Source organism: Drosophila mauritiana, chromosome 3R (genome assembly GCF_004382145.1).
Source record: "Drosophila mauritiana strain mau12 chromosome 3R, ASM438214v1, whole genome shotgun sequence".
In the NCBI taxonomy this organism is placed as follows: Eukaryota; Metazoa; Arthropoda; class Insecta; order Diptera; family Drosophilidae; genus Drosophila; species Drosophila mauritiana.
The window spans coordinates 20,394,487-20,413,576 of NC_046670.1; the positions used below are offsets into that span (position 1 = coordinate 20,394,487).

The 19,090-nt window shown below is 42.9% G+C and overlaps 1 protein-coding gene across 1 annotated transcript in view; it reads right to left on the reverse strand.

The window, feature by feature from the left end:
* LOC117143240 (myb-like protein AA) overlaps positions 1-19,090 on the reverse strand; it is a 63,409-nt gene that overhangs the window by 34,166 nt on the left and 10,153 nt on the right. Inside the window, exon 2 of the mRNA XM_033307791.1 lies at positions 9,850-9,920. The gene's annotated coding sequence lies outside the window, so the exon portion shown is untranslated. The remainder of the gene's footprint in view (positions 1-9,849; positions 9,921-19,090) is intronic.

Consider the following 19,090-nt stretch of genomic DNA (forward strand, 5'->3'; position numbering starts at 1 on the left):
AAATGTGGTGCCATTTAGTAAATGGAAACAAACTATAATGTTTTTTATGCTTATGACATTTTTACGAGGCATCAACATTAATATGAATTATTTATTTAATTATAATAATCTTGTAATTAAATATTAAAAAAATTGCAACCATCGCATTTGGCGGCTTATCAGTTAATGGAAAGCACGGTTATTATATAATACACTTATTCTTAGTACGACTCCGCGTCTGGCAATCATTGTCCCGATCTACAAGTGAACCCGAACCCAGCCTTTTCCTGTCGTTTGTCATCCCTCCCCGCTCGATATTGTTTCGAATCAAGGCAATGTTCGTGGCCTAAACAAGCGCTTAAACAACGACGGCAATGGCTAACAGCCAGCCAATGGACTGTGGACTACATGAAGTGCCAAATTTATATAACCATTAGATACGGCAGTGGCTTAGCCGCTAGAGCACTGCTATATAGTGGTCTATGCTATACCCTAACCCCATTTGCATGCGCCGCCTTCGACGACGACTGACATCGCAACATTTTGTTGCAGCGGCTACCAATTCCGCAGTCTGCCTGCCTGCCTGCCGTCCGTCCACTTAGTCGCAGCTCGGGCTCAATTTTGTGGCAGCCACTACTAAGCCAACTACTAGTGCTCCTGAGCCACAAGTTGCTGCAGGTTGTTCTTGTTGCCCGTTGTCGGCTGTTGGCCGATGGTTGTTGGTTGTCATGTACGAAAATTGTAGCGCGCATTGCTGCAGGAAATAGTTCAAACATATCAATTTTATTTTTATTTATGCTAATAAACCGTTAGGCCAGCCGAGTGAATTATTGGCCATATACATAAAATCCAACAAAAATATAGAAAAACATAAAACCAAAAGCAAAACCAAAAAAGAACCCACAACGCATAGGCGAAACCACGACCCGGCGGCACATGTCGAATCTCTGTTGCCGAGCACCTCGATCTCGGGTGAAATCTGTGCATGCACTTTGATTAATCAAATCAAATTAACGCCGCATTCCCACACAAATCAATGCAATTTGCGGTGCAGCCTGCCAAAAGAGCCAATTGACATCGGGAAATCGACTAGGCAGTATGGGTTTTCTGGTGCTGGCGAAAGTGTTGAGAGCACAACACCCACCCAAAATGGCAGCCGTGCCCATTTCGACGCCTTGTGGGCGTGTGGGCGGGTGGTGCCGGTGGTGCTGGTGGTTTTAGGAGGTTTGTAGTGGTTTTTGCCCGTGATGGGCGAGGCTCCTATGCAAAACAAGTGCTATCCGAAATAGCACCGTATCGAAGCTAGAAGACAACTGCACACACTTGCCGCCCAAATTTTTAGGTTATTGAAAAAGGTACATAATTATTTATAATATAATAATATTCAAGTTAGAATAGGAATATTAGCCAATTTGTAACTTATTCACATTTAATTATGCAGTAGAATTTCCCCAGCAAGAGTATGACAAAACGTATTGCATTCGAGTTTAGCTGGCTTTTTGGGGCTTTCCAGCTGCAGACTCTTAAGGCGATTTGACAAACGATAGACAGGACTGTGGCCCGAAGCACAAAAAGCCACTAAAAAGTGTACACCGAAGTGCTCTGGCCATGTTGTCTCTGCCATTTTTGGGCAACCCCCGACGTCATTATTTGCGGCCTGCGAGCGCACATAATTAAAATTGACTCAAGTGTCGCTGCTGTCGTCACACCCAGTTGGATACGTTCTGGCTGAGATGGATGGGAATTTGGTGGGCCGAAAGGGGGGTTGAGGCGGTTTGGCTGCATAAATTTCAATTGGCCATTGACAGCCGTTTGTTGTTGCCACAAATCTCTGTCAGCTGCATAGTAAAATGAATGTTTATTGTTCGGTAAGTGCCGCAGCCCCGCTGTTCAGTCCAAAAACGAAAAAATAAAAAAAAAATAGTCACATTTAATGCATGGGCCGCAATTTATAGGAGCCATTTTCGGCCATTTGATTGAAAGACCCGCAATGGGCGTTCACCCATTGCCAAAGTGCTCCATCTGTTGTTGTCTCTCTGTTTCTGTGTTTGTGTCGAGATTTCGCGAATTTTCGCCTATTAATTTACAACTTTTTTGAAGCCATCGCCTTAGCAGTAGCGGCCAACAACTGGGCAAACAATTTGCCATGGCCAAAAATGGCAAGCAGCTGAAAAATTTCGCATTTCCCATTTAGCTTTTTGTGTATCTTTTGCATAATTTCCTTCTCTTGTTTGGAATGGCGCATGCCATGGACACAAAGACTCCTCTGGCAAAAAGTGAAACTTTCATAATTACTTGAGAATTTCTGGCAAGCCGTATCTTGCATGCCCACTAACTCTCTTTTTAGCTTATTTGCTGCTGCTTTCTGGCCAATTAGCCGGTGGCTAACGGTAGCCTCTAGCTTCAGCAACCAAGTCTAACTCCAACTTCAACTTCGAATACGAACTTAGCTCCTGCTTTTTGCTGCCGGTGGTCCACGCGACTGTTTGCCGTACGCATTAACGCCGTTTAGGCCCAAAAGACAAACGGCAAACAGCGAACAACAAACAGAGAAACAACAAGGGGTAAACAAAGCGACAAACTGGCCAAGAAGCCAGGGGACAGCTGTCCGCAGCTGGTGACCAGCTATTAGCCGGGGGCTATCTCGTGGATCGCCTCTTGTTGACTCTGGTCAAAGATCTATTGCCTGCACTCACAGAAAATTATTGCCAAAGTTTTGTTATTCTTAATACTATAATTTAGTTTTAAGAAAAACAGTTTTTTTTTTACCAATTTGTGAAAAGCAAACCTAGCTTGCAATAAGAATCTTTTATGTTCATACAAATTAGGTTTTTAACTTTTTACCAATTAAACATTTGCCTCCTTTAATAGGAGGCATACAGGGCATCTGAGCTTCGACTTGACCCGCCTCAATGCTGTTTGCCCAATGCCAATGTGGCATTTAAAACTAATACGAGCGAGACAACAGCGCCTGTGCTGACTGCCACCAAATTGGTATTGAAAACAGTCAACAGACTGCTTGGCGGCAGTCGCTGTTCGCTGTTGGCCTATAGCAACTTGGCTCAGACTTCACAGCCAGGCTCAAAGTCAAAGTTAGTTGTTTGCGCTGGGCAAACAATCGACCTGAACGATAGACTCTCGGAAGCGACTTGAGGAACATTCTTGAATGTGTCAGGGGCGCAACCGAACAGCAAATGGGCTGCCACATCCACTGGACTGGCAGGGCATTTATTTATGCAGACTGCACATTTGGCCCACTCCTCCAAATTGCAATTGCAGACACTCAAGCTCATCGCTCAGCCCACATGTGGTCCAGTCCGAAAGCGTTTTGGCCTTCCCAACTGTTTATCTGCATGAGCGCGTTACCATTTTGCTAAAACTCCCATTTTTCGTTACCGCAGCGCACCTGTCCGCAGCAAAAATGCAGGTTTATTTATGCGAATTTTCGCAGACCATATTTTCGTTAGGCAAATTCATTTCTGCGCCTCTGCCTTCATTAGTTGGCGCTCAGGTGAAAATCTCTGGGAAAATCTGCCGTATCAGCAATCCTCGCATCATGATCTCCTTGTCAGATGACGGCTCGTTTTCGTTTTCGCACTGGCTTTTGCTTTTGCACACTCTGCGAAGTTTGCCAAATGTGACGTCTAATGAAGCATGAGCTCTGAGCCAGTTGTCGTTGGGATTTTGTGGCTGCGAGAGTCGCCAACCGGTTGGCGGATTTGAAAATCTGGTAGTCATAAGGCGATGCAGCCTTGATAGCCGGCCAGCGGATACAAATGTGAGATAACTGGCCGCAGATCCGATGACAGCGAGAGAAAACACAGGTAGCCACTGGGAGGCAAACGCAATGGCACCGATGACAGCCAAATGCCTGAGAATCGCATAGAAGATCCATGGGATACATTTGGAATCAGCAAATAGAAATATATCTTCTCCATAACCGGGCGAAAAGAAACTAACTTAGTTCGGGGACTATGGTTTTATTACAAATCAATCATTCTTAAACTAAACGTTAAATTTAAATCGTTTATCTAACTTTATCCATAAATTTATTAATGAGAACAAAATTATATGTGCAAGTTAAGATACCATACAGTAGCTTAAAAATTGGTGGTAGATAAAAATTTAGTGACAAGTATATGGTGTTCATAGTGGCAGGAAAACCCGATGAACGTTTAATGGGTATGGAAAACCGGAAAAATTATTCTGCTGATGCCCTGTTCTGTAAAGCGGATTCAATTTGGGTTTTCTCACTCTCCCAGCTCGCCAGTCGTCTGCAGTTGCCAGAGAGCATATAATTCTTATTCTGAATAGCTAACAAGCAATTATACGTATTTAATAGCTGAATCCTAACGATTTCCTCCATTACCAGAAATCGCATTCGAGCAAACCTGCCTTAATTTACAGCATGCAAAATGAAATGGAAGTAGAACCGCTGCACAACCAGCAAAAATAGAAAAAATCACCATCAAACACAACCACTGTAGCCTGGTCGCCTGCTGTGCGCAGGCAATTTATTGTGTGTTTGTTTTAGGCTCACATATGAGGAACAGTACGAGTATCTCACAGATACACAACGGTGCCTAACTGCAAATGTGAGAAAAACACAATTAGCTTTTGGCGGCGGTGCAGCGGGGACCACCTGCTGATACCCAGCTCGCCACGAAATCCGAAATATGAAAAGCCCCCGACTTTCCACGCAGCCAGAAAAAAATGGAAAAAAAAAATAAAAAAGGGAGAGATATAGAGACAGATACACGGGAAAACTAATTGCACATAGAAGTTGACCGCTGCATGGTTTATTTAAATTCTCCACAACAAAAGCGGACCGGCAAGTTTAAGGTCAGCTTATCTCTTGTGATATGCAAGTGCCCCCAACCTTAAGACCAAGTATCTCGAAGTCAGGGGTTCCATTAAACAGCATGCAGATGTATAAAATATATATACACACAGAATCAGGCCAACAATAGTCATAAAGCATACTACCACCACACAAACGGCAAATTCAAATTAATCGAGTTTTGGCCAAAAGGCAGCTGCCATAAACATAAAAGAGAAAAATAAATAAGTCAGAATCTAAACAACGTTTGCAGAGCTTGCGATTGTAATAAAAATCACTTTGAATATGGCATAGGTGTGGTCCTAATTACCGATATTAAAGCGGATCTATTTCATCTGGTCGGCTTGTGGGTCTGGCTGCTATTCGATTCGATTCGATTCGATGCCGTTTGGTTCGATTCAATTTTGGTTTGCCACGCGCGGACAGGGAAATCAATATGTTCGAGTCGTGGGCTTAGCAATTGCAGATGCCTAAATTTGTGCTAATGGCGTCAAATGTCAGTAATTTCACTGCGCTTCGAAAGGAGCGCCCTGACCAGAGGTCTTGCAGTGGGTAAGGTAACCAGATAACCAAGCCCTTGTTTTAATTAAAATGGGCGCACATTAAACCCAATACACTTAAGCGCGACTTAAAATAGAAGCTGTGCGAAGCAGGAAGTGGTGGCCATCAAAGTAGTTGGCTTAGTTAGCGCTTGCCTACTTTCATTGCGGCCCATTGTATCAATTTCACTGGGCCAAAAGCGTAGCCATACACCACAACTGCTTTTGGCCCATCAGTGTCAGGCTGTCAGTCAGTCAGCACAAAAAAAAAAATCAGAGAGCAAACCATTCGGGTAGTCAGTCAATCTGACTGTCAAAACGCACGCCCATTCACGGGGCCAGCTTTAGCATTAAAGGCTCAATTATGGCACACTTAATGAACTCATCACTTGGACAGCGCATCAAACAATAACTGCAGACTGTCAAAACAGTCCAAATCGAATTGGAGCACCGAGCACCGAGAGCTTTGCTATCTGGCATTTTCTGGTGGGGGCGTGGGCGGCACTTGATCTCGACACCGGCGGACCACGAAACACTGGCATTAAAGAAAGCAATTAACAATTACAATGAGCACTAGCATCTGGCAACGGACAATAGTGGGCCAACTGGTGGCCATTAGCTAAGGCGACACTAATCCAACTATCGAAAACGCTTTCGAATGGCCATCAATTGGGGAATTTACGGTTTCAATTTCTTGGAAAACATTATGGATTGACCACAGGTACTTGAATACAGACCTGACTTCTGCAAATTGTCCTCCCTAAAAAGTCTTGCAATAAAAATCAACTTGAACAAGTAGCTTGATTTTCTGCTAAATGATTTCCTATTATAAATCCTGACTCATAAATTTGTATAAAAATCACTTAACAATACACAAATGTTCCTAAAATCCATAATTAAGATAATAAGTGTTATTACTGCAAAACTTATGTTTGCATAAAGTGTTAGTCGTGATTTATGGGTATATCAAAGGTAAGTACTTATCACTGGAATTATTTGTCACAATAGTTTTAAATAAAACTGGCAATTCAAGTAAGTTATCTGTTCCGGAACTTCCAGAACTCTCATGCGTAATCTAAAACCTGCGCATAAATTAAACTCCCTTGCTTTTTTTACACGACTCCCAGTCCAGTCTCACCTTGATCTTGAGGCCCAGACTGGAAACAGATCGCGGTGCGCCGACACACCCATATATATTCCAGATCGACAGCTATGTATGTTGAGCTGTGTGCATGGCATTACCTATTACCATTACGTACTATCTGGTGCACAGTGCACATATGGATTTTACCGTTTTAGGCATTCAGTCTAATTGATTGTTTGCAGTTTCTGGTTGCTGGCCGCCACCTACTGACCTTCACATTGAGCGGTGGCAGTATCCGCAAGTCGATCGATCCAAGCCGATCCGATCCGATCGGCCAACAGCCGGACAAACGTCTCGGCGTCTAGCTCGTGCGCTATAGCTTTGGCTATATAACGCTTCGATCGTACGGAATACGAAATAAAAAAGAGATCCGATACGACCACACAATGGGCGCGTTAGATCGCTAATCGATTTGCTGCTCATTCGATTTTATTACGTATTCAAATTGGTGCAATTACCACTTGGAACTCGTATGGCATAAAGTGGGTGTGGCAGCCCCAACATTGATTTTTCTTATTTTTGCTAAATTGTTTTGTGATAATTATAAATGCTGCCACAATGTATACACGACCACAAGATTTTGCATCTATTGGACTATGGGCAAAACATATAATGCTGTTTGTTTACAAGATTCGCGTGTCTCATTGTATCTTGTCACTAGCAGTTTTTAAATAGATTTCTGTAGTGTTTTAATGTAAGATTTCAACATGTCATTTAAAAATTTGTGACAAAAGAGCTGACATTTCGCCCATAGTTGCATGGAACTGTTTCTTGTTGTTGTGGCGATGGAAATTTCTCCCGAGCTTGAATTACGTGCCGGATTTGGAGTGCGACAGCAACCTGCAGCGGATCGCTGTCGAGGGTAATCCGAGACCTTCTTTCACAACGATTTTCATTCAGTTATTCCAGTGGCCAGAGCCTGGTATGCAGATATTTGCAACCATCGCATCGGATTGGCATGGAACAGAGCGGTGGAGTAGTGAGGTAGCAGACCGCAGTGGGCAAACACTTGCTGCCTGGTTGGCTACCGGGTCCAAAAAGCGACCCAGTCGGCTGAAGACCACGTCTTGTTGCCAATCACTCAATCAAAACGTCACTTGGCGTGGCAGTTTTGCGTGGCGTTTGTTGGAAAATTGAAATAGAAACGTCAGAATTTCTGCTCTAATTATAAGGCGGTATGTTTTACGTACTAGCCAAGTTTCTTGACTCCTCGGTTTTTCTGTCTGTCTGTCTGTCTGTTGGCTGGCTTTTTTCTTCAATGAATATTTTTCTGTGTTTTGTTTTACAGTCTGCGCTTTGGCTTCCATCCGTCTGCAGTCGTATCTGTATCTGTATCTATATATCTATATCTATATCGTTGTATCCGTATCTGTGTCTCTGTTGCAAGAGAGATTATGCTTTGATGCACTCACGTTAAGCTCACTTTACAGTTACAATTATTGTTTAATATCGTGTGGCCGGCGAAGACCCTAGAGACTTGCCCGCTTGCATTCGCAACACTTGCCGCATTTTGTGGCAACTCGATTCGCTGACTCGACTCGGTTTTCGTTTGCAATTATTATGCATTAATTGCGGGTGGGACAACGTGGCTCAGATGTCTCCCAGTCCGGCGAAAACGAAATAAATAATGAATACAAAAAGCCGCTGCACTGCACCCACTGACCACCAGGCAATTGCCCAATCTCACAGCACGCAAAATGCTGAGACCCAAACGGCCAAACTGCAATCGTTTCTCGTACTTTTTCGGTGTTTCCCTGTCCGATACACAAAACGCAAATTGTTTTAGATTGCCCAAAGCGGCGAATTATTTGCAGTATGTTGCCACGTTTTGTGTCGCTGCTGATTATATAAATCGGTCCACATACCCCCGCCTCTTCTTTCCTCAATCCCAAATCTAATGCACGACACGTCGGTGGCAGCCGCTGGTCAATTGTCTGCCGCACATTTGCTGGGCACGTGATTGTTGTCAGGTGGAAGCTGCGATATCCCCCTCATCTTGTCGCCAGCCCCACCGATTGTTGGCCATTTAGCCATGTAGCATGTGAACATGCGCTTTTCGGGAGATTTGGCTATTTAAAATGTAAGCTTTTGAGAATTTTGGTTGTTGATCTAAGTAAAAGAAGTATTAGATGTATGAGTAGTAGCTAATAGCTTTTTGTTTCATTACAACAAATTGTAATTTAGTTCATTCCTATAAATACTGCTAAGTTGCAAGAAATAATGTACTTGATCATGTAAAAATCAAGTCCCTAGGGCAACAATTCATTTCGTTTAGCATAAAGTTTACAACCACAGACAATTCAAGTAAACTTTTCCTCTATTCTGTAGCCAAAACTGATTAAACATGCATCAACTGCCGACCAGGCACAAATCAGCGTTTTGCGCCGCTGCAGTTGCTGTTGCACTTGCTGCGGCAATGTTGCTGCTGGCCGCTGTTGTTGTTGCCGCTTGCTGCCGCAGGTTGCCGCTGGTTAAAATCAAAAAAATTTTGCGCGCTTTGCAAGCGTGTCAAAAAATTGGTCATTGTTTGTAATTATGAAAATTGCTTAATTGTTGCCTAACCCCAGTGGCAGCAGTAAATGCAGCAACAATTGCAGTTGCTAATGCGGCGGCCGGAAAATTTGGACAGACATTTTTTGCCATTGCTTGTAGTTTTTTGTAAGAATTATTACTGTTTTTTTGCTGTTGGCATCTGCCTAAGTGGCAAGACTTAATTGTTAATAGCCGCTGTTATAATTCCAGTCCAGGGTGCTAAATTTTATTGCTAAATTATTAATTGCAATAATATTTAGCTGCAATCTGTTTCGCAGATCTATATGTTTTTAATTTTCTGTTTGGCTCTGGGGCAAAGTGCTGCGCCCAGTTTATTATTATATATATATTTTTTTTTGGATTTCGGGCGCCGTTTATGGTCGCTTGACTAAGCAAATTCGTATAATAGGCGCCTACCTACACACATATGTATGTGGCATGTGTTTATAGCCCAGTTAGTTGTTGTTTAACGGCCCAGTCGAACCAACAAACGAAGCGAAAAAGTAAGAAAAAATTGGTTTTTAATTATTATTATTGTTATTGTTATGGCGGCCAGCTACTGTGAGCTATTTCCGAGGAATGGCCCGTTCGTAATGAGCAATTCCAGCTGAAATTCTTGCGACTCGGCTGGCCGCCTTTGTTTTGGCCTGCAATTAAACGTTACTCATACGACCCTGTGGCCGCCCGCAAATTAAGCCAAATTAAGGCGGCTTATTAAGCTAGCTAGTTCAGTGTGGCAAAACAGGTAATTAAAATGCCCGCTCGCAGTTTGTCATATGATTTATAATAAGTTTTGCATAGATTTATTGACTTACTTTGGCTGCCCCAGCGGAGCAGGAAGAATGTGTTCGCGCAGGAAATGCCAATGAGTAGTAGTTGTAGAGCACTGCAAATAGTTTCAAGCGAAGCCACATTAAAGCGTTATAATTAATACAAATCAGCACACTTAACATATAAGTACATATAAGTACACCCCGTTCCAGAGACAAAAAAAAAACAGCACCAGTTTAGCGTTTGGCACGCCCGGCACGCAGAGCAATTTTAATTAGACATAAACGACGAGCCACTTTTGAAATGGGGCGTAGAGGGGACATTAAGCCCGAAAGTGTTTAGTTGGCAATTACATAAAATAAGGAGCAGCTTCCAGCTCTCAGATCTCAGCTCCCAACTCGCAGCTTCCAACGGTCTGCCATGTAGCGTTACTCCGATTTTCCCCGTTTTTCCCCCTTATGCAACACTCGAATTAACATGTTCCACAGGCAAAGCCAACGCACAAGTCGCTGTCATCACATAGATACACGCTGCCTGAGTGTAGATGTATATATACACTCCATGGAGCGGACTTGCAGCAGATATACAAAGTGTGTGTCTTGCCTTGCTCTGATTTCATCGGGCGACAAGAGCAAGTGCCTCCGCTGCAATAGGTGCCCGGCGACGCCCATTGCGTGTGTTGTGTCGCGGCTAGAAAATGGCCAAGTCCGCCAGATAAGCAATAGACCAGGCTAGCTGAATGAATGGATGGAGGATGGCGGCTGGATGGATGGCCAAAAGAAGCTGGCCAGTGCGTGAGCAGGCCCAAAGCATGGGCGTGCCGTAGAGGGGGTATCACATTATCCGTCAGTAGATAGCCAATGTTGCAACATAAGTAAAATATATCCTACTATTTGATACAAAAATATTTCAATCATATGCCGAACAAACGAAATATTCATTTCATCAAGCGTTGTAAACAATTTCACTTTGTTTCCAGGAGATTATATGGGATTCCCCGAATTTTATAATGACTTTTCAAAGTATATTTATTTTGGACATACAAAATCCGTGGTCATCTTGTTCTTATTAAAATGAGCTGTTTGCTTAACGAATACGTCTTGGCTGTTATATGATTTTAATAATTTAACTTTTCCCCATTCATATTAAATTGCGATAATCGAAACTTTTAGTGAGTGTATTTATTGTTGCTAAAAGAAAATGTGTTGATGGGATGTGTTGGGGGATTCACCAAAGTTTTGCTCATGGTTAATGCCCCCTTTTGCCACACCCCTGATTTACTGCTACTGGTGGCGCCAAAAAGAAGCGTCAACGACAACGATGCTGGCGCTAAATGGCTTTTGCCATATAAATGTCTTCATTGCGTATGAGTGATGAGGCAGCCATGGCCATGGCCACGTCCCAGCCGAATCCCCGCCAAAAACGCCATGAAACTCTGCCACACGCAGCTCGCGAGACGCCTGTTGACGCATTTGGGTGTTGATTTTTAATTTATGCGCTTTTAATGCGCGAGAAAACATGCATTTAAAGTGAATTTATTATGAATAAAAGTGCGGCATTAATTACAGGAACAAAAAAGTGTGGCAGTGTGGGGATCGCTTCCGATCAGAAGTGTTTTTTGTTTGTTTTGGGATATTGCTCAACATGATCTGGATCTCGATCCCACATCCTGCCGAAGGGAGCGGGGCAAGTTCGAGTCACTTGGTGACTTGGCTGACTGACGTTGCAACACTTTGGCACGCATGCGCGGCATTTTAATGCGCAAAGTGCGCTGCCAACAACGAAACACGCAGCACGCCCACTTTTTGCGAATACCTGTGAATACGAATACCTGCGAATATCGGCGAGTATTGGCGCACAAGTGCACTCACACATCGAATGGGTCTTTGCGACTGGGTCTCGGAGATTTATTATTGTATAATGCGCCGTACGCAGTTTTATTTATTGCTCTGCACGCCAAAAACTTTAAAATCAATTGAAAAGCTATAAAAACGTTCGTTTATTTTTTATTGTTGTCGTTACTTGTGGATTTTGTTAAGTATTTCAACATTTCTTGCAGCCTGCTCTGCTCCAAATTGCCAAAATGGTCGGAGCGCTTATTTTTTGCTTGGGTTTTTACATTTTCCTTATGGGTTTCCCAATGGGTGGGGTCTCTGCCTTTGAAATGGGCGCAAGTCATTTTGTAAGGTGCTTGAATTTCTTACCGGTATAGTTTGCTCAAGATGGAGAGAAAATTTTAGAGCTTAGTGAATGAACTCTAGGTAGTAAAAGTATTCACAATAGCAGTATTCATTCATGACTTCTGTTCGAACGAATTCATTCACGATTTCACCGCAAGCCCACTCAAATCGCCATATAATAATCGTATGCAGATCTTTCACATACCAGCCGAGAACAAGACCCAACTAATGCTTAATCCCCTGACAATACTTAAGTCGGTTCACGAGCTTGGTCCCTTTTGTGGACCGTCTTCGCACAGCATTAACAAGATGCCAGCTCTTAGATTCCTTTAGACGAGAAACGGAAATGAAATGAACAGACCCAGATCGTTTAGATTTGATTTTTTGGCATATTCTTTGGGGGGCTTACGTTTTACGAGCATTTATTGATATTTTGGCTTAAAAAAGAGGGTCTCGAGTAAAGTGTCAACACTTTTTCAAAGCTAACAGCCATTAGCCGGGCCTAAACGATGAGCCATAAAACGCTGACCGCCGGATCGTAAACCACCCAAAAGGTGGCACAAAGTGTAAAGTCATAATTGTATGGGATGGCACCACTCGACGGAGCAACTGACGTATAGCTAGCTCAGCATAAAAAACATTCACTTTTTGTTGCCTACTATACGGTTTTTTTTGCTATATTTTTGGAGGGCTGGGCAATCAGTGACCATAAATAGATATAAATAAGTGTGATTAACGCATCTCTTAACAACGCATCGAAAGCGATGCAAACCTGAAGCACTTTTTGTGGTTGATTGTTTGTTGTTGACTTTTTATTATGGCCACTGTTATTGTGCCTTTGCGCTTGTTAAGTGGCCTGCTGATGGCTCATAAATTGTGGCCAACTGTCAGGTGTATGACGAATAACTTGTCCATCGGCTGGCTGATTGATTTGCATGCGCCGCTGATTGACACACGGCATCGATATCCACATCTCAGCATCGACTTCAAGTGGCTTAATTTATGCAAATGCGCCACTCACACACTCAGTCATTCATTCTCAAGAAAGACTGCATTTAGCTCGATTTTTGCATCACAATAGGTTATGTTCCAGCCACATATATCGGGCAATTAGGCCCCGCCATATACGCCCTCTGACATCCACTGCGACATGTTGGGCGTGTTCGGTTTTTGTGGCATTTGACGTGGCGTATTTGCATAAACGACACCTCCAAATGTTGGGGCAGATCTGAACAATCCACGCATGAATGAATGAAATGCCGCCCCTCGGGCTCAATTGTGTGTGGGGTCTCCTTTCAGCCGTCTGATTTATGCCTGGGAGCCTGAGACCTGGCTGCATTTGCTCCGCTTTGTATTTGGGAAAATTATGAAGCTGGGAAAGCTCGGGCTGGACCAATCTCAAAGAGCAGACGCATAATTTAATTAAGGAGAAAACTCAGCTGAAAAGGGGAACCGGAATGGAGCATCTTTGTAAATGAAATGGGAGGTAATTTGTTTTTGATTATAAATACGGAGTTCAATTCAAGAACTTTTCCTATAATTAAATGTATTATTATTATAAATAAACAATTGGAAAGATCGAATAAAAATTGATCAACAATTGAATTATTACTCTCAACTTTAATATGTTTCCTAGTTACATTCCTCCATCTTGAGATACGTTAATAAGATTTTTGTTTTAATTTAAGTTAAATGTTTTGCGCATAGCCTGTGGCATTGCCAAGCCTGCAAGTAGAAATCCATTTGCGCCTTATTTAGCTTCGGGTAAACATATTAAATTCATATTCACCAATCCAAATATTTACCCTAGGAACCATTAATAATTTATTTTTGTTTAAGCATTGCGGAAGCCGTATTTTTCGAACCAAGGACATGGCTCGCACGGCGAATTAACGGTTAATAAAGCAATCAGCAATTGGCCCGCAAATCAAATTGGCGGCAGCAGTGCTAAAATCCAGCAAAATGCGCTAAATTAACTAATTTTTGTTTAGGCAATGGCAGTCGCAGCGTCAGTAAAAACCAAGCTCCAGTCGAGAGTGGGAAAATAAATTTGTTGCGCTAACAATGGCAAGACCTAAAGAAAAAAAGGCACTACGAAGTTGGCCTGCAATGACTGCAGATTGTGGTACTGAGCCAAGTTTTGTGGGCGCAGCCGGGCTTTTGAGTTGAGTTTTTAGCTCAAATGCCCGGCTGACCGACCGTGTATGCCATAACTATTTATGAACAGTTAGTTAACTTAAATGCTAGGTGGCAATTAAAGGGGCGTGGCTGACGCTGGAGGAGCATAGAAAGAGACGCGAATGCGAAATCATAACCTTGCCCAGCGTCGAGAATCAATAAGAGCTTCGTTTCGTAGGGGAAACGTACTCGGTAGCCATATAATTAGCATTTGTTTCTCGGCAGAGCCTGGGACTCGCCCTGGTCCACACCCCGAAAATAAAGCCTCTAAAGAAAACAAAATACAAAATACGAAATACAATAACAGTCCGGTCAATTTGTGGTTTCTTTGTTTCCTGACTGCGTCCCAAATGGCCATGCTAGTTGGCCGCTAATTTGGCCAGCATTTAAGCCGGTCAGTCTTTAATTAACAAAGGCCACACTCTAATTGATAAATTAAACAAGAAATTCAATTAAAAGAGGAACACCCTCCGCCAGCTCCCGCGGCCATCCAAAAGGTGCCAAGTTGTTAACATAAACATTGAACTTCGCCGCGCAGCCGCAGCTGCCAAAATGCTGAATGAATCCATTAATTTGCACCAGCGCCCCCAAACTGCGGGCCGCAATTGAAGTGCAAAGTTGAACCGCAGAGCTATCACTCAGAAAAAAATTTGGTAATCTAGAAAATAGTTGTAAAGCCTAATGAACCCATATTTATAGACAGATAGGTCAACAAATTAAATCAAAATACAGACAATAAAACTCAAACGGATTCTTAAGCACTTATGTAAACTTATTTATATTCCTTATTCTATTTAATGATCTTTACATGCGAATTTTATGTAAATTGTGTTTTGTTTTTTTCATTTTTTGTGAGTGCACATGTGGGCAGTACTTGGTCGAGTACTTGGAAAAGCCAGTCTGGGCCATGGGTTGGACCTGGTCCTGGCTGCTATCTTGATCGCATTTTTTACGGCACATAAATATATGCCAAAACACTACAATGAAAATATTGTGCTATACCAAAATGTGGCCACAACAACCACAGCAATCGAGTCCGGGGCAACGACGAGAAAACTGAAAACTGTGGCAAAATATGAAAACGTTTTCAATGAAAATTAATGGGCAAACGCTGCAAAATTTTGGGGTGCGCACTGCGCATGCTCAAAAATGTTAAAATCGTGACCAGAGCTCTAGCTTTGGTCCCAGCATTGATACCCCTTATTCCCCTGACCTCCTGGAATACCACAAAGATTGCTCTGCACCAAACTGGACGACGACGGCATTGTCTTTGGGGGACTGTGTGGCGTGTGATTTGGCAAATACTTAGACCTTATATGGAGCGGCTGCGATGGAAACTATTTCCTGCGTTGCGAAAAGCCGCCGAAAAAGACCAAAAGCGGCAGTTGACCAGTAACAGTTCACATTTTGTGTCATCCGCGGGGCGGCGGCTCCATATTGATAATTCATAAAGTGCGCGAAAATAAAAAAGAAAACGCCTGCCTGCCCAAAAATGGTGAGCCATTTGAAATTAACGCGGCGGAGTTGGAGCTGTTCAAATGTCAATTTTAATTTGCCGCGCCGCAAGCGATTTGACAGAGAGGTAGATTGCCTCAAAAAAGCTAAGCTATGGAAAAAATGATCGAAAAAAATGTATAAAAGCGGTGCTGCCAATCTTCGCTGCAACATGTTGGGGCAATTAAAAATGCGCATACGCCGCGTTGCCGCCGCATTTGCACGCAGTTAGCGACGCGTCGGCGGCAATGGCGGCTTACTTGAAAGCCAACAATTTGGCAATAAGGAAATCGAAATCAGTCATCAGCCGGCAGTGCAGAAATATATTGCATCTCTCACACCACGAGATGCACTCGAAAAGAGGTGAGCTGCGAGATAAAAACCGAAAATTCGTGTGGTAACTTAAATTGACTGGGATTAAGCGAGGTTTGGATTCGAGATCATTGAATGGTTTGATTGTGCTGACTGTTTTAATTACTTAATCTGGATTTTGGCTCAAAGGCGATAGAACAAGTTTGGGATTTTGTTTAAATAGATTGAAATTTATTGATTTGATTTCTCAATAAAAAGCTTTTTCATTTAAATGTGGAAATTTCCATAGAATGAGGTTAACATGTTATGAACTCTTTCATCTGATTATTGTTGTTATTATTAAAGTGACATTGTATTCTTTAATACTACAAAATATTTTACAAATAATTTAGTATATATCTAAACGATATCTTTCATTGGTGTGCATTTCAGTTGTAAAGCCCATATGAAGTTTAATTGAATTTCTTGCTGGAACAAGCATAATGCAATCGAATTTGCACTACATCACGCCCACAGCTCAAGGAGTTGAAGAATTAGCCAACAGCTCGATATATAAAAAAAAAACGATTTTGGCAAGTCACGCAAATCTTTTCGGTCCGCTCATTAGACTAATGCACCTCGAATGCAAACCCAAACTCAATCTCGAATCCTATTCGCATTCATAATCGTGTTTAGAGCAGGGAGCCATGAGCTTTATTATTCAACTCGCGTTCCGCTAGAGCAGATCCCGACCGAATCACGCACTTTATGAAGCCATTATATAAAAATATTTATTAGCAACACTTTTGCTTTTAATTAGCCAGCAACGGCTGGTTTCCTTTGATTCAATCAATGTCGCTTGCGTGCCGAATGCGACCCCAGATCACCAGACCGACATGCCGCCATATCGATATTCAAATGTATTTCTGTTAATTAGAGTTCGGTTAATTTCGATGTTTATTAATGCCCTGGCCAGGTGTGAACAAAGTTTTGGGTTGGGTTGCTTAGGAAACGCTAAAAACATTACATTACAAATGCCAGTTGGCCAGTGAGCATAATCAATCAGCGTTGCAGCATTCCCACACACGCCCCACAAAAAACAAAAAAGAAAAAAAAATCTGCAGAAAAGGAGTAGATTTGGATTGTGGACTCCCTCGAACAACCAAACGACCCCAGCCGATGGCGTTAATAATGCCAATTGCATGTTTTATGTGCCGCAACGATGCCAATAACAATAATAAACTGCATATTATTAAGCGCTTTAAAATATTTGTAACAAGCATCGCCCAGTCGCAGTTGCAGTCGCGGAGTCTGGGCCAAAACCCGAGCCGGATCTCTCTGGCTGACTGGACGACCTCTCGCGGGGGCACACACTCTGGCCAACATCATGGAGCGCAGCCGCAACTTATGGCCAAGTCAGGACAGACACGACGACGTGGTCAAGACTTCAAGACTGGTCGACTGCTAGAGTCGCTGTCGCAGTTTGCAGCCTCTAATCATTGCTCTCTTTTATATGGTTTATGGCATTTCCGTTGCTGTTTCTTTTGGGTGTCCAGCTATTGCCAAATTCATTGCGATTGCGATTGCATTCGCAGTTTAGTCGGGACAGGCGTTTTTTTTTCTATATTTTATTTTTCTGTCTTACTTTTAGCTACGCAATCGGGGAAATACATCTCGGCGTGGCTAATTGATTGATGAAGCTGTTGGCACCTTGGCGAGCCTTGGCTAATCACTAATCACCAATCAATTCATAAAACGGAATAATAACAAACGCCTGCAACAAATCAATTAGCCGCTTAATTATGACACTAAGCCCAGCTGGCCAGAAACGGAATGAACAAATTACCACCGGCGACATTAGCATAATAAAGCGATGCAACCACGGGCTGTGCCTCATAAATTATGCATACTATTTTGGGGACAAAAGACCCGAAAACCGTTCCGTTGATGTTCACTATAACAAAGCGTAATGGGGCGAGGGGAAATCGGCGTATGGGGGAAACTCCGAGAAATACAGGCGGCTGATAACGGGGCAAAGTCTTTAGTTTGATTTTTTGCATATATGTATTTCATTAGTTGGCGAAAACTGCACGCCAGTTGGGGCTCTGTAAAGGGGCTTTTGGGTGGGGGGAACGGAGATCCGATCTTAGCTGCCACAAAACTGGTTCGCATTCCACTTTCAGTGGTAGACACACGATCCCGAATCCAATCCGGGGACAGGATGATGCAGCAGCAGCATGCGGCGGCAGCAGCAGCAGCTGATGACGATGATGATGATGGAAATCGTTATTGACAACGGAAGACGACGAGGCGATTTCCATGCAAATGGCCATGAAATGGAATTTGCCCGACGTCAACGAAGGAAACGTACTTGAACCAGAAAACCAGGCCGACACATTAATGCAGCCTGACACCGCAGCCTTGGCCGATCGGCCCGAAAGATAGGGGAAGAGTAAAACGGACGCAGCTCCGGTAGAAAAAATAAAACATTTTTGGGCGGTTGCTCCGGTTTCAATTAAACTGCAACTAATTGCAACGGACAGCGTCGGCAAACACAAGCCAAAATAAATCATTTATTACCCGCGCTGAAATATCAAACAAAAAAAAAAAAAAAACATAACACATTGCACCAGGTTTGTTGCCTAAGTCTTTTGTTGGGGCGACGGCAATTTTGAAAAAAATTAAATTTATAATAATCATAAAATAAAAACCAGACATGAGCCGAACAAACAACAATGCTTAGCAAACAACTCTTGAGCGATAAAAAAGAAATCTTTTATTCGATTTCGCAAACGAAAAACGTTGAGAAAAAGTAGCCAAAGCCAGAGCGAAATCAAAGCAGCCAAAACCGTAAAACTCCCCAGAGATTTTAATGACATTTTCGCAGGCTGGAGGAGCAGAGAACCACCGAACCACCGAGCCACTGAGCCACCGAACCACATAGCCACTGGGTGTGGGAGCGGGCAGAGGGTGCCTACTCGACTACATGGCAGCCGTCTGACAGACGCGTCACTACGTGAGCGACGTGTTTAAAACTTTAATGAGCCGCAAAATAATTGCAAATGCGACTCATGTCGCCCAAACAAACGTATTGCGGTGAGAAAATACAGATCCAGCAGGGGTCTGCTGGCAAAGAAGGAGG